The sequence below is a fragment of the Rana temporaria genome, chromosome 3, assembly GCF_905171775.1.
Source record: "Rana temporaria chromosome 3, aRanTem1.1, whole genome shotgun sequence".
Lineage (NCBI taxonomy): Eukaryota > Metazoa > Chordata > Amphibia > Anura > Ranidae > Rana > Rana temporaria.
In genome coordinates, this window is record NC_053491.1 from 220,183,510 (window position 1) to 220,196,963 (window position 13,454).

At 43.5% G+C, this 13,454-nt stretch overlaps 1 protein-coding gene across 1 annotated transcript in view; it reads left to right on the forward strand.

The window, feature by feature from the left end:
- Positions 1 to 261: 261 nt before the first annotated feature.
- LOC120932122 overlaps positions 262 to 13,454 on the forward strand; it is a 106,243-nt gene continuing 93,050 nt past the window's right edge. Inside the window, exon 1 of the mRNA XM_040344278.1 lies at positions 262 to 329. The gene's annotated coding sequence lies outside the window, so the exon portion shown is untranslated. The remainder of the gene's footprint in view (positions 330 to 13,454) is intronic.

A 13,454-nucleotide genomic window follows, 5' to 3' on the forward strand; every position in this document is an offset into this window, starting at 1 on the left:
GATCATTTTTACCTGAGCTGGATAATTTTACATGGATCCAGGGGTATCTGCTAATAAACATACAGTAAACACTTGAGTGGTATGATAATGTATGTAAAAAACAACTGCTTGGTGGTTGATCTATGCATTCATGTTAACCCTCAATGTATTGCTTATATATGTTTAAGAAGTTGCTGGAGGACACACAGGGTGTTTTTTTTTTTATTCTTTACTTATCTTTACTGACAAACTGTTATTATTATTATTTTTTTTTACAGAAGGCATGTCCATTCTACTTCAAATTTGTAAACAGTGCAACCCTGTGGGATAGGGGACTTTATCATTACACTGTAAGTATTTTAGAGTAGATACATTTGTTTATTGAAAGTATGCAGAAAATGGTTTTCTTTTGTGAAAAAAGTACATGAAGAAAGTTTACATTTTAAACTAAAACTTTTACGTAAATCTTCCTACAATCTCACTGTACATTCTCCTTTAGATCTATTAAAAGCTATGTAGTATGAGGGCCTGCCCTATTGGATAAAAATTAAAGAGGAACTGCAATCTGCTCACATAATTTGTAATAAAATCATCTTTGCCATTCTGAAGCTTCCCTCCAACCACTTTACATATTATTTTATATATACTGTGATTCTGTACTTGCCAAATATGCTGCAGAAATCTCCCTCCACTGAGTCTGGCTGCAACCATTTTAACTAAATCTGCTGCCTGTTAACTTCCTGGATTTACACAGACACACAGAGGAACACCTCCAGCTCTGCAGCCATGCAGCTCTCATTGGCCCTCTTATGACTCACCCCTCTCCCTTCCTGGCAAAGGGATAGAGAGAGCTGTGCATGATGTCATACGCCTAGGTTAATGACCAGACCAGAAACAGGAAGTGGGCTGTATAAGGTATTTACTGCCAGAAAAAAAAAATTTTATACTACAAAGTTAAAACAAGAAGTGAATAAGATTTAATAGAAAGATGAACCAATGACTGAAGGTCCGTTTTTTTTTTTTTAATCTCTTTATTTAAATTTTCTCTCTTTTTTTTTCCATACAAAAAATAACATCGTACACATACATTACATTCATATTTCACTTAAATTCCAATGACATTGACATTAACCTTCCTCTATTTCTTCGAAACATCCATACAATATCCTTCCATCCAATACAATACATTCCTCTTTCTCCCTCCCCCCCTCCCCCAATGGTGTGATTCATTTCCCAATTTCCCCCTTTATCCTGACGCTGTTATAGGGTTCTCTATCCAATTTGCCCATACTCTCCTATATTTCTCCCCGTATCCTCTATTACAATATGTCTCTCTGTATAATATCAGATTGCTGTTTACTAAGTTTTTCCACTGTACTATTGAAGGGGCCACTGAAGGTCCGCTTTAACCACTTCCTGCCCGGGCCTATAGAAAAATGACGGCTGGGCAGTGGTTCAGTTATCCTGACTTGACGTCATATGATGTCCAGCACTGATAAGCCGCGATCATGCACCCAGGGGGCGTGCAGCGCAGCGATTGGTGGTGTGGTGTGTCAGTCTGAGTAAAGAGCCTCTGAAGGAGGCATCTTTACCACATGATTAGCCATGTCCAATCACGGCTGATCACAGTGTAAACAGGAAGAACTGTTCATCGGCTTTTCCTCACTTGCATCTGACAGATGCGAGTAGAGGAGAGCCGATCGACAACTCTCCTGACAGGGGGGTCTGTGCTGATTGTTTATCAGCACGGCCCCCGTGGATGCCCACCCAGAGTCACGAGGGATGCCACCAGGACCTTCAGGGTTGCCCACAAAGGTCTCCCACCATGTATGCCACCCTGGACCAGCAGGGATATGCCAATCAGTGCCCAGCAGATGCCAATCAGTGCCCATCAGCAATGCCTGCCAGTGCCATCAGTGAAGCCTATTAGTGGCATCTATTAGTGCCGCTTATCAGTGCCACCCATAAGTACCCAACGGTGCAGTCTTTTTAAGTGCCTGTGGGCATGACGTCACCTACCCCCCCCACCCCCCCTGGTGTTCTGGGAACACTCGGCTCCCAGAACACAGCGGGAGCCAATCGGATGGCGGGGGGCAGCAGAGTGACGAGCGATCGCTTTTAATTAAAAAAAAATCAGCGGACATGCACTTTAAAGAGAAGACGTACTTATTTACTAAATTTACTAAATTTTATAACAGAAACAAAGAGAAATGTTTTTTTCCCCACCAAATTTTGGGTATGTTTTCATTTGTTTAGCAAAAAATAAAAACCGCAGAGGTGATCAAATGGCACCAAAAGAAAGCTCTATTTGTGGGAGCAAAATTATAAAAAAGTGACAGCGCTCAAAGCTGAAAATTGGCTTGGGCAGGAAGGGGGGAAAGTGCCCAGTATTGAAGTGGTTAAATAGCTATTGGTTAAATAGTATTGAAGTAGGTCCTGATGTTATTTTCACAGCATTGGTAAATCTGAAATATGATTGTACAGATATTGTACAGTAAAGCCACCCAAAGACAGAGCGATTTTCTTTCCTGCAACCTTCCTATTACTGCTAGCAGCTATAATAGACGCACACAATAATTGCATGTAAGATCCGACAGGCTGGTTGTACTCAAGTTGATTGATCAACTTGGGTACAATCAGCCTGCCCATATATGCTTTGAATCTCGGCCTGTCCCTGCTGATCCAGCTGAGATTCGAACCGGCTTAAGGCTGTAACGTCTATGGTGTTATTTAAATTATTTTTGTTTTTTTTACCTTTTTTTTTTATTTGTCAGCTTAAAACAGCTTAAGACATAGTTGCTTATTGCTTATATTTGGAGATATAACAAGCTTGACATAAGATATTATAGAAAATATTATATTTTGTCTAAAATGTAACTCTTCCTAAATATTAACTCTTAGGCCGGGTACTCACGAGCAAACATGTACGGTGAAACCGGTCCGTCGGACCGTTTTCACCGTACATGCCTGCCAGAGGGCTTCTGTACGATGGTTGTACTAACCATCGTACAGAAGTCCGCGCGTAAACATTACGCGGGGCGTGTCCGCGTCGTCGCCGCGATGATGACGCGGCGATGATGCGGCGACGTGGGCGGGCCTGCCATTTAAAGGCTTCCACGCATGCGTCAAAGTCATTCGACGCATGCGAGGGACGGCGGGCGCTCGGACATGTACGGTAGGTCTGTACTGACGACCGTACATGTCCGAGCGGGCAGGATTCCAGCGGACGGTTTTAAAACACGTCCAGGAATATTTGTCTGCTGGGAAAAGGCCCGGCGGGCAAATGTTTGCTGGAATTCGGCCCGCTCGCGCCTACACACGACCGAACATGTATGCTGAAACTGGCCCGCGGACCAGTTTCAGCATACATGTTTGGTCGTGTGTACGGGGCCTTAGGCCTCGTACACACGATAGGTTAAACAGAGGACAACGGACTGATGGACCGTTTTCATCGGTCAAAACCGATCGTGTGTGGGCCCCATAGGTTATTTAACCATCGGTTAAAAAAAAGCTAACTTGCTTTAAATTTAACCGATGGATTCCTAACCGACAGGTCAAAACCGATGGTTAGTATGCACGACCATCGGTTTAAAATCCATGCATGCTCAGAATCAAATCGACGCATGCTTGGAAGCATTGAACTTAATTTTTTTCAGCACGTCGTTGTGTTTTACGTCACCGCGTTCTGACACGATCGGTTATTTAACCGATGGTGTGTGGGCGCGACGGATCATCAGTCAGCTTCATCGGTTAACCGATTACAACGGTCCATCAGACCGTTCTCAGCGGATGGACTGATCGTGTGTACGCAGCTTAAAACTGTATATAGGTCAATTATCAGGTTCTGCTGGCCTAATAATATATTGCTATATGCAAATATTGATGTACATTTAATATAGTGGCTTACTTAATTGGTTGACGTCACAGGATGTACCACAGACACAGTCCTGTGGATTGACCTAAATGTCCACTTCACAGATGTTTACTGCATCTTCATTACCACCAGTGGGGCTAGACATAATTAACATGCTATGCCTATGACAGTGATGCATGTTTTTGCACTTTGTTATTTAGGTTATTCACAGGGCTAATCTGTCTTTGTATGCACAACTCTGTATAGGTGTTCTAATGGGGCCATACGGATTATGTAAGTGGACATTATTCTGTTTGTGATATTCATCAATAAGTCATAACTGGTCTATTTATGCAGGACATGCAGCGTTCTTTTTTATACAAACTAGCTTGAGCGCAGAAATATGCAACTTAGTACTTTTTAAAGATTTACCAAGTTCTGAGGCCTCGTACACACGACTAGTTTCCTCGGCAGAATCCATTAAGAAACTTGCTGGGAGATATTTTTTTGCTGAGGAAACTGGTCGTTTGTACATTTTTCATTGAGGAAACTGTCGAGGAACTCGACGAGCCAAAAAGAGAGCAAGTCTCTCTTTTTCCTCGACGGGAGTCTCAAATTGGCTCGTCGAGTTCCTCGTTGGGCTGGTTTCTGACGAGAAACTCGAGCGTGTGTATGCTAAGGAACCAACGCTTGCTCATAATAAAGTATGAGACGGGAGTAAAAGTAGCATTTGTAATGGAGATAACATTTTTAAAGCTGTAACAGACTGAAAAGTGCAAATCGTCTTTTACCAAACTATTATTTAACACGCAAACACATGAAATTAGCAAAAGCAGCCCCAAGAGTTGTGCAAGTGGAATCGAACTTCCCCTGCCGTTGTATTTGTTGTAGTCACCGCGTTTGAGAACGAGGAGATTTTGGCTTGACCATGTGTACGCAAAGCAAGCTTGTCGAGTTCCTCGACAAGCCTAACAAGGAACTCGACGAGGAAAATGATGTGTTTCGCCTGACGAGTTACTCGGTCGTGTGTACGAGGCCTGAGGCTCAAAGTCAAAACTCTGTATCAAATACAAGACCTAAATAGGAGTCTCATCACAGAGGGTTTACTAAGTTCTGACTCCGGGATCTTGGTGTTAAATGATCTTGGCACAGTAATACTTGTTATTTGTGCAGAATCTACCTGTGCAAAACAAGATAACCATACAGAGAAATATGGTCTGGCTCAGTGTGGTTAGGGTTAGACAGACTTTGGTTTAAAAGAGAAGTATGGGATTAAAAAAAAAAAAAAAATTATACTCACGATCCGATGCTGCAGCTGTTCATCGCCACTTCTCTGCATTGAGAACTGAGCGATTAAAGACCGCTGATCGCTCAGTTCTCAGGGGGCTGTCAGTCTTTGGCTCTCTACTCGGCCCCTCTGGTACTCACTGGAGTGCTGTGCAGGGGGCAGGAGGGGCTTGTTCAGGTTTTCAGCAGAGCACAAACACAAACAAAAACGCCCTTTCACTTACCTAAATGTGAGGGCATGTGACAAGCTGGATCCAAAGTCTTCTAGACTACAACATATGTACTTCTTTGCAGAGGTGGAGTGTTCCCTTTCAGGTGTCCACATTACTACCTGGGTGATGTATACAATTCCTGTTGGCTGTGCCAGGATTTTCTCAGAATTCATAAGACTGCAAGGATGTGATGACGTTAAGTGGCAAGGGTACAAACGAGAGCACTGGTTCCACTAGTCATCACTCCTGGAATCGGCACCAGTTAGAGACAAAGCAGAGTTCGGTGAGTATGGTGGTGAGAGGGAGTTCACCCAAAGATGGACGATGGACTCTAAAGAAATTTTTGTTTTTAGACTTTCACATTTTTGCATCCATCCAGCTCCTTTTTTTGTTATTGTACTGTGTTACACTATAAATATATATATATATATATATATATATATATATATATATATATATATATATATATATATATATATATATATATATTTTTTTTTTTTTTTTCTGAGTATAGATGTACTGTATGTTTGTCCCATGCAAGCTTGAGTTCACATATTATTCACAAACTCACTACTAGAGTTGGGCGATCAGTTCAAAGCGAGCAAAAGTTCAACCAAACCTTTTCGCCCATTACATCCACATTTGCGGGCGCTCGGCAGGATGTTTGCCCTTCAAACGCCCCACAATGCACTGCATGCCACGCGGTGCATTCTAGGGCCCTGATTGGCTGAAGCAATGCACCTGACCACGGGCCAGGTGCAAGGCTTTGCCCAATCAGAGCACATGAGCACTGTCTGAGCCCTGATTGGACAATGTCATGATGACTTTGTCCAATCATGGCTCAATGCTCATAGTCCCACCCCACATTATAAAAGGTTCCTTCTCACTGGAAACTTTTGCAATGTGTTTTTGGAGATAGATAAAGCTGGGCCCACTGATAGTTAGTGTTATTGTGATGAGTGTAGAGCGTCAGTGTAGGATGATTATAGTGTAGTGCAGTATTTACCAGCATTACATTACATTTAGTGCTGTATGCAGTGCATTGGGTCTGGTATGGATTTTAAGGAGAACATCACACCAAAATAAAATAAAAAAATGGCGTAGGGCTTTTATCTAAGCATGAAGCCAGCAAACTAGGAAAGGGGGGTGCGAGCAACCCCCATCCTCAACCATTCCAGGCCACATGCCCTTAACACAATTTTTTTTCATTTTAGCGTGGGGGTTCTCCTTGAATTCATACCAGACCTAAAGACCCTGGTATGGATTGTGGGGGGGGGGGGGCACACAGTTTTTTTCTACATTTTGGCGTGGGGTTCCTCTTAACCGCTTGCCAAGCAGCCACCGTCATTATATTGGGGTAGTTTGGCACAGCTGCATGAATCGCTGTAGGTGTAAGCTGGGCACTTTACGAGCTCTAGAGGGGCGTCAGCGGTGGGATGCCGGAGCCGATGCATGTGGCCTGCAGCCGTGATGTCCGCCTTCCACACGTAATCGCACCTCAGAGATATACACACAGGGTAGCACTGCTCTAACTGTGAAAACATCCAAATATGCACAATAGCCTCCACAATAGCGCTCAAATCATATATATATATATATATATATATATATATATATATATATATATATATATATATATATAGTGGTGTGTTTTTACTAGTTACTAGCATCCACGCATATTCACCCTGCTGCCAGACATCCATACATTACACTTGTAGACAATAAAAAAGTCTTTTGCTGCACTCTCCCTGCAGACTTCTACCTCCGGGACTCTTCTCCTCCTGAGCAACACTTCCCTTTCACAGCATTAGACATCCTGTCCCACCATTTTGAACAGACTAGGTCTCACTCTGAATAATTCCTAACTGAAACTTCACTTGATGAATATTAGGCCAGCGGCCTGCAGTACCCCTTCTTGATGGTCCTGAACATTTAATTAACCACTTCAATACCGCCCCATCGTCATATAACGTCCACAGATGGGATCTCCCATCCTGGGTGGACGTCATATGACGTCCTGTGTTTGCAGGGGGATATCTGAATGATGCCTGCAGCTAGAGGCATCATTCAGATATCCATGTCTTCAGCCGGCGATCCTGCGCACCATAAGAATGATCATAGCGGCGGTTCCGCCGCTTGAATGTTCTTATAGGCGGCGGGAGGGGACATCCCCCCCTCCTGCCGCCATCCGGTGCTTCTCCGGGCTCTCCCGTGCCATCGGGGGCCCGGAGAAGGAATCGTTTGGCGCAGGCAGGAAGCATAGAGATGACTGGTGACCTATGATCGTCGGAGGCCGAGGCGCGATGTGATGACGTCACGCCCGGGTACCCGTATGTAAACAAAGCCAAATTCTAGCACTAGATCTTTTCTGTAAATCTAAACTGGTAACCTGTAAAAAAAATCAAAACGTTGCCTATGGAGATTTTTAAGTACCGAAGTTTGCCGCCATTCCATGAGTGTGCGCAATTTTAAAGCGTGACATGTTAGGCAGGTCTCAAAATTTCAAGTCCTGAGCTACTAGCCAAGCCTCAAGGGTTACTCGCCAACAGTTGCCCCATCCAACCCCTACCATGCCCTGCCCTAAACACGCCCTCATAAATTATTTCATGAAATGACACTTAAAATGTTTTATGCAGAATTAAGTTCTAAAAATAAATATTAACAACTTTATCTGTGCCCACCAATGCAGCCTGCCCGTGTCCGCCGATGCAGCCTGCCCGTGTTCACCGATGCAGCCTATCTGTGCCCATCATGCTGCCAATCTGTGCCCATCATGCTGCCAATCTGTGCCCACCATGCTGCCTGTGTCCACCATGCTGCCTATCTGTGTCCGCCGTTGCAGCCTTTCATTTCAATTGCCGTGTGTTCTCGCTGTCAAATGCAGCCCCGTCCCCTGGCCATGGAACTTTGATTCACATCACTCGTGATTGGACGGGGTGATCTGTCTATCAAAGTCCCGGGACCAGGGGGCGGGGCTGTGAATGACAGCGATTGCAGGGAACACACGGCAATTGAAATGAAAGCCACCAGTGATGTTCCCTGCGCTCTGATGATCCGGCCGCCCACTCTCTTCTCTTCCCCTCCACAAGCGTTGGGAGAAGGACTCCCAAACAACCCCGCTTGCCGGCGGTGTTTACCCCCCAGCTTCCCAGGCAGCCCTTCCTCGCCAGCCCTCAAAATCCACTCGCAAAATGCGAGCAGGTGAGTGGAATTTTTGAGGGCTGTGTTAGGTATCTATTTACTCGGTGTAACATAATCTTTCATATTTTACAAAAAAATTGGGCTAACTTTACTGTTTTGTTGTTTTTTTAATTCATTTGAAAAATGATTGCGCAAATACCGTGCAAGATAAAACATTGCAATGACCGCCATTTTATTCCCTAGGGTGTCTGATAAAAAACATATATAATGTTTGGGGGTTCTGCGTAATTTTCTAGCAAAAGAATGATGATTTGTACATGTAGGAGAGAAGTGCCAGAATAGGTGGCATAAAAGCCCTGTATTGAAGTGGTTAATTAAGCATACTTGACGATGGACTACTGATCCCAACAAGCCCGACTTGAAAGATCCTTCTTGAAAGATTTACCCGGACCGTGTGGACCAACTGCTCCTCCAGTCCTTGTTCCAGGACACCTCTCTATGACCATGTAAGGAGAGGCTCCCGAGCTCCTCCGCCAAATTCACCCCCCCAGATGGGGGTGTCACTCCAGCATGCAGTCTAGCACTCCATCTTTCAATTCACGCAGCCGGCAACTCCTCTCCAGCAGACTGACTGTGAGTATATGTAGGAGGCCCCCAATCCTAGTTGAGGATTGGTCAGGGTTCCTCACATGTACTCCATGTCACTCCAGCTCTCAGCCTTGCCCCACTTCCAGAACATTCTCACTGAAAGCAGGTGAGGTGCCCAAGAGCTGAAGCAAGTGTCAGTCACACCCACTGCTACACTAACCACTCCCTGCCCCCAGATCAAAAACAAACAGGCCTAGCTTGCAGCATTAGGCCTGTTTAAAATTACTTGCGCTGACAGAACCTCAAACACTACACCTCTAGCTAAACATGCAAAATTGTGGGTTCATACTGCGCAAATCTTGATTGAGTGAAAAATTAATATAGTGAATATAAATTAATTATTGAAATAAATAAAATAAAATAAATTAAATTAAAATAAAAAACGCTGCTGCTGCAATAAATGTCAGATATAAACATGTGTCAGAATAAAGAATAGGTTTGCTGCGCTGCATAAACAAAGTATACATATGATGGAATACTGCAAAATTAATCAATTTATTAAAATACAAGTTGCACTCACATTTGAGTAGAATAAAAGTAGCGTGTAAAGTTGTAGCCGGCCGGCTCTCTCTATCCGCCTTTTTTTCCCCCGATTTGTATTTTACAATACTATTGGCAAAGATCCCTGTCTAAAGATGGCGGATCCACGCTCAAGATTCCCGGATGTCAGAGCTGGGCGGTCCTGGGTGCTGTAAATGAATAAGAAGTGGTGAGTCAGCGCGCCACTCGTGCCCCTGGACGAAGTCATTGGACGAAACGGCGTAGGGAGGAGCGGCGTGCTGACGTCACCGCTGTACACCTCGCTGCCATCTGGAAGGACGGGCGGATAGAGAGAGTCGGCCAGCTACAACTTTACATGCTACTTTTATTCTACTCAAATGTGAGTGCAACTTGTATTTTAATAAATTGATTTTATGTACGTTACTACTCTATGTTGGCATCCTTCTTTTCTTTCTTACCACCCATTGCGGGGAGTCTTGCTGGAGACCAATCTGAGAATTTGAAGGTGGAGAGTACACATAGACAAGCTTTGGGAAACTGCAGGGCTGTTTATCCACATGCGCAAGTGATCTCATTAGAGATCAATGGAGTCGGTAAGCAGATAGATATTAAGAGGTGGAGGTTCTTTCGTCTATCCTGCTATCGGACACGGTTTCCTGGGACTATTCCTATTTGCACTTCTTTTTAATTTACCGTGGAATCACATGGGAATTTAAATTTGTATGGACTATTGTTTGAATACACATTGTCACTGATTCATTATTAATTTATCATTACTACGTTTGATTATGTTTTTGCACAGGTGTTATTAGATTGTGCACACCATTTAATTTTGCAGTATTCCATCATATGTATACTTCGTTTATGCAGCGCAGCAAACCTATTCTCTATACTACACCTCTAGCACCTACCTATGGTAGAGGGCGCTACATCTAGATAGATAGATAGATAGATAGACAGATAGATAAAATGGCACTAGCTTTTCCTTACTTCTCTTTTCTCCTTTAGATGTGACACATTTTATATCCATAGTTTAATATTGATCGCCTTGGAATGAATATATGGCACAAAAGTTTGGAATGACTACTTCCGTCAAATACTAATTACACAAGTGCTTTGTTTCGTGATAGAGTCCCTTTAAAGGAAAAGCAACATGCGTACAATGTGCTTTTGTTTACATGGTGGTCCATTGAAGTATTTGTGTCTTCTGTCAACAGGTTCTGCTTAACTCACTGTATCAATAATGGATTAGTCATAATGTTAATGCAAGCAGTTTTCATTTATTATGTAACAGTACATGTAACTGTTGTCTAGTAAAATGAAGAATTGATGATAACATGTAGGCACTAGGCAGGTGTTTAAACACTTCCTAAAACTGTTATGCATCACTGGTTTCTGTTTACGAAGATACTGGGATGAAAACTGGAAAGATCAATTCTATATTTTAATACACATACAGGTAGGCAAAGTGGAGCATGTAAAGTATGTTGGCCTCTCTGATTAGTAATTTTGTTTCCCTGATCTGTTTACAGGAAACGGATATAGTTACATAGTAGATAAAGTAGAAAAAAGGCACAGGTTCATGCAGTCCAACCTTTGGATATTAACTATTTTCAGAGTTACTGAAAACAATTTCACTGCTCTTTGCTTTAACAATGGATACCCTGACCAAAAACAAACTGAACAATTCTGAAAATAAACCCATCATTGCAGCCTCCCTGTGCCCATCAAACGCAGCCACTGTGCCATCAAACACAGCCACTGTGCCCATCAATTGCAGCCACTGTGCCCATCAAATGCCGCCACTGTGCCCATCAAACGCAGCCAATTTTATCATCAAATGCAGCCACTTTGCCCATAAAACACAGCCACTGTGCCCATCAAACACAGCCACTGTTCCATCTAATGCTGCCACTGTGCCCATCTAATGCTGCCACTATGCCCATCAAATGCAGCCACTGAGCCCATCAAATGCTCCCACTGTGCCCATCGAATGCTGCCACTGTGCCCATCAAATGCCGCCACTTTGATCCCCCCCCGCCTGCTCACCGTCTGCCAGGCACTTACCCTGTCTCAGTTGGGCAGCGGGTGATGGCATGGCGCTTGCAGGTCACCATTTTTTACGCCTATTAGAGCCTATGGCTTTAATCAGGTGCTTCAAAAACACCCACCGCTGCTGTAATTCAGGTGCCCGGGCGCCTGAATAGGGGGTGTCAGCAGCGGCCATGGATAGATTCATGCTATGAATTGTTTTATTGCACTGATAGCATTTTATTGTCTATCCTGAAAGCTGAAGCTGACCCTTCCTTTCAGCTTGTCCTACTCTGTAAGGATAAGGCATATAGAATGTAAACAGCAGTGCTAGTGTATGTATGTAGGCAGAGTGCAGCGCAGTGCAGTGGCAATAAATCAATAGCAAACTTGTGTTGAAACCGTGCAGCAATGGTTCTCAACAATCCGGTAGGAAGACTGCCCAACCAGGTGCACTCACGTTTACAGCAACGTGAACAGAACAGGTTGCAGCCAGAGTGACAGCATCTGTAGAGAAAGGCAGAATGCTGCCTGGCTGTTTAGTGCCCAATCGGGAAGATGTCTAGAGAGATGCGACCCCACACTTCCCCCCCTCATCAGGAACCTTCCCCTACCACTAGCACTGTCCCTAACAGTAGGAGTTCCTTTTTCTACACTCAACAGAGAAATGACCTATGGGCAAGTCATGGACTTTTTAGGCACTATGGGCCAGATCCTCAAAAGGGATACGCCGGCGTATCTACTGATACGCCGTCGTATCCCTGTTTCTATCTTTGGAACTGATCCACAGAATCAGTTTCCAAAAGATAGGCAGAAGATCCGACATGTGTAAGAGACTTACACTGCCGGATCTTAGGATGCAGTACCGCATCTGCCGCTGGGGGCATTTTGAGTCGAAATGCCGATTCGCGTATGCAAATGAGCACTTACGGAGATCCACAAAGCGGTTTAGCTTTGTGAAATCTCCGTAAATACTTACGTTGCAATCGTAAAATTAGAGCTGCTTTTACAAAGTGTAAACTGTTTACACCTTGTAAAAGTAGACCCTTCTTACCCGTGACGCTGTTATTTTTTATTTTTTTTTATTTATTTTCCCGCCGTATCTTTTTTTTTTCCCGACGCAACTTTCTTTGCCCTGGGCGATTCTTAAAACTCTGCGTAACGTAAAACCGCGCTATGCACGTCAGTGTAACTTAAATCAGAATATTTAAGTTACGGCGGCTCTTTGTGGATCTGGCCCTATAATCTGGTAAGGATATAGTCAAAGGAAAAGGTTTTTTTTTATCTTAAAAAAGATTTATTACAAAAATTGTATACATATAAAAGCTCAGTTCCCTAGGAACTGTACAAAAACAAACAAACTTAACAGCATTGTAGTAGTCCTTCAAGTCCAGCAGGAAAATGTATATAGTAATAGATATAAATAATAGTATTAGAGAAACACTTGCGGAGGTGTGACCTCCAACCATTTAAATATTGAGTAGATCCTGGAAGGAATTGAAGAACAGTAGACTTGGTGTCTGTGTGTTGGTAAATGCAACACTGTGGCTTGACATGTTTCGCGCCAAGTTTAGCGCTTCTTCATAAAGCCTCTATTTAGGTTTGATAGATTAGTAGAGCAAGAACAGAAATGCCCGGTTGTAGATACTCATAGACGGTTGCCAACTCATAGGGCAATAATGCTATAGTCAAGTACTAACAATTCCTGTGACGGAAAAGTAAATGTACAGTTGAAGATCATGAGATCTAGCACAAATACATCGATCCAAATACCACTGCAGTATTTAAGGTGGATTGAGGCC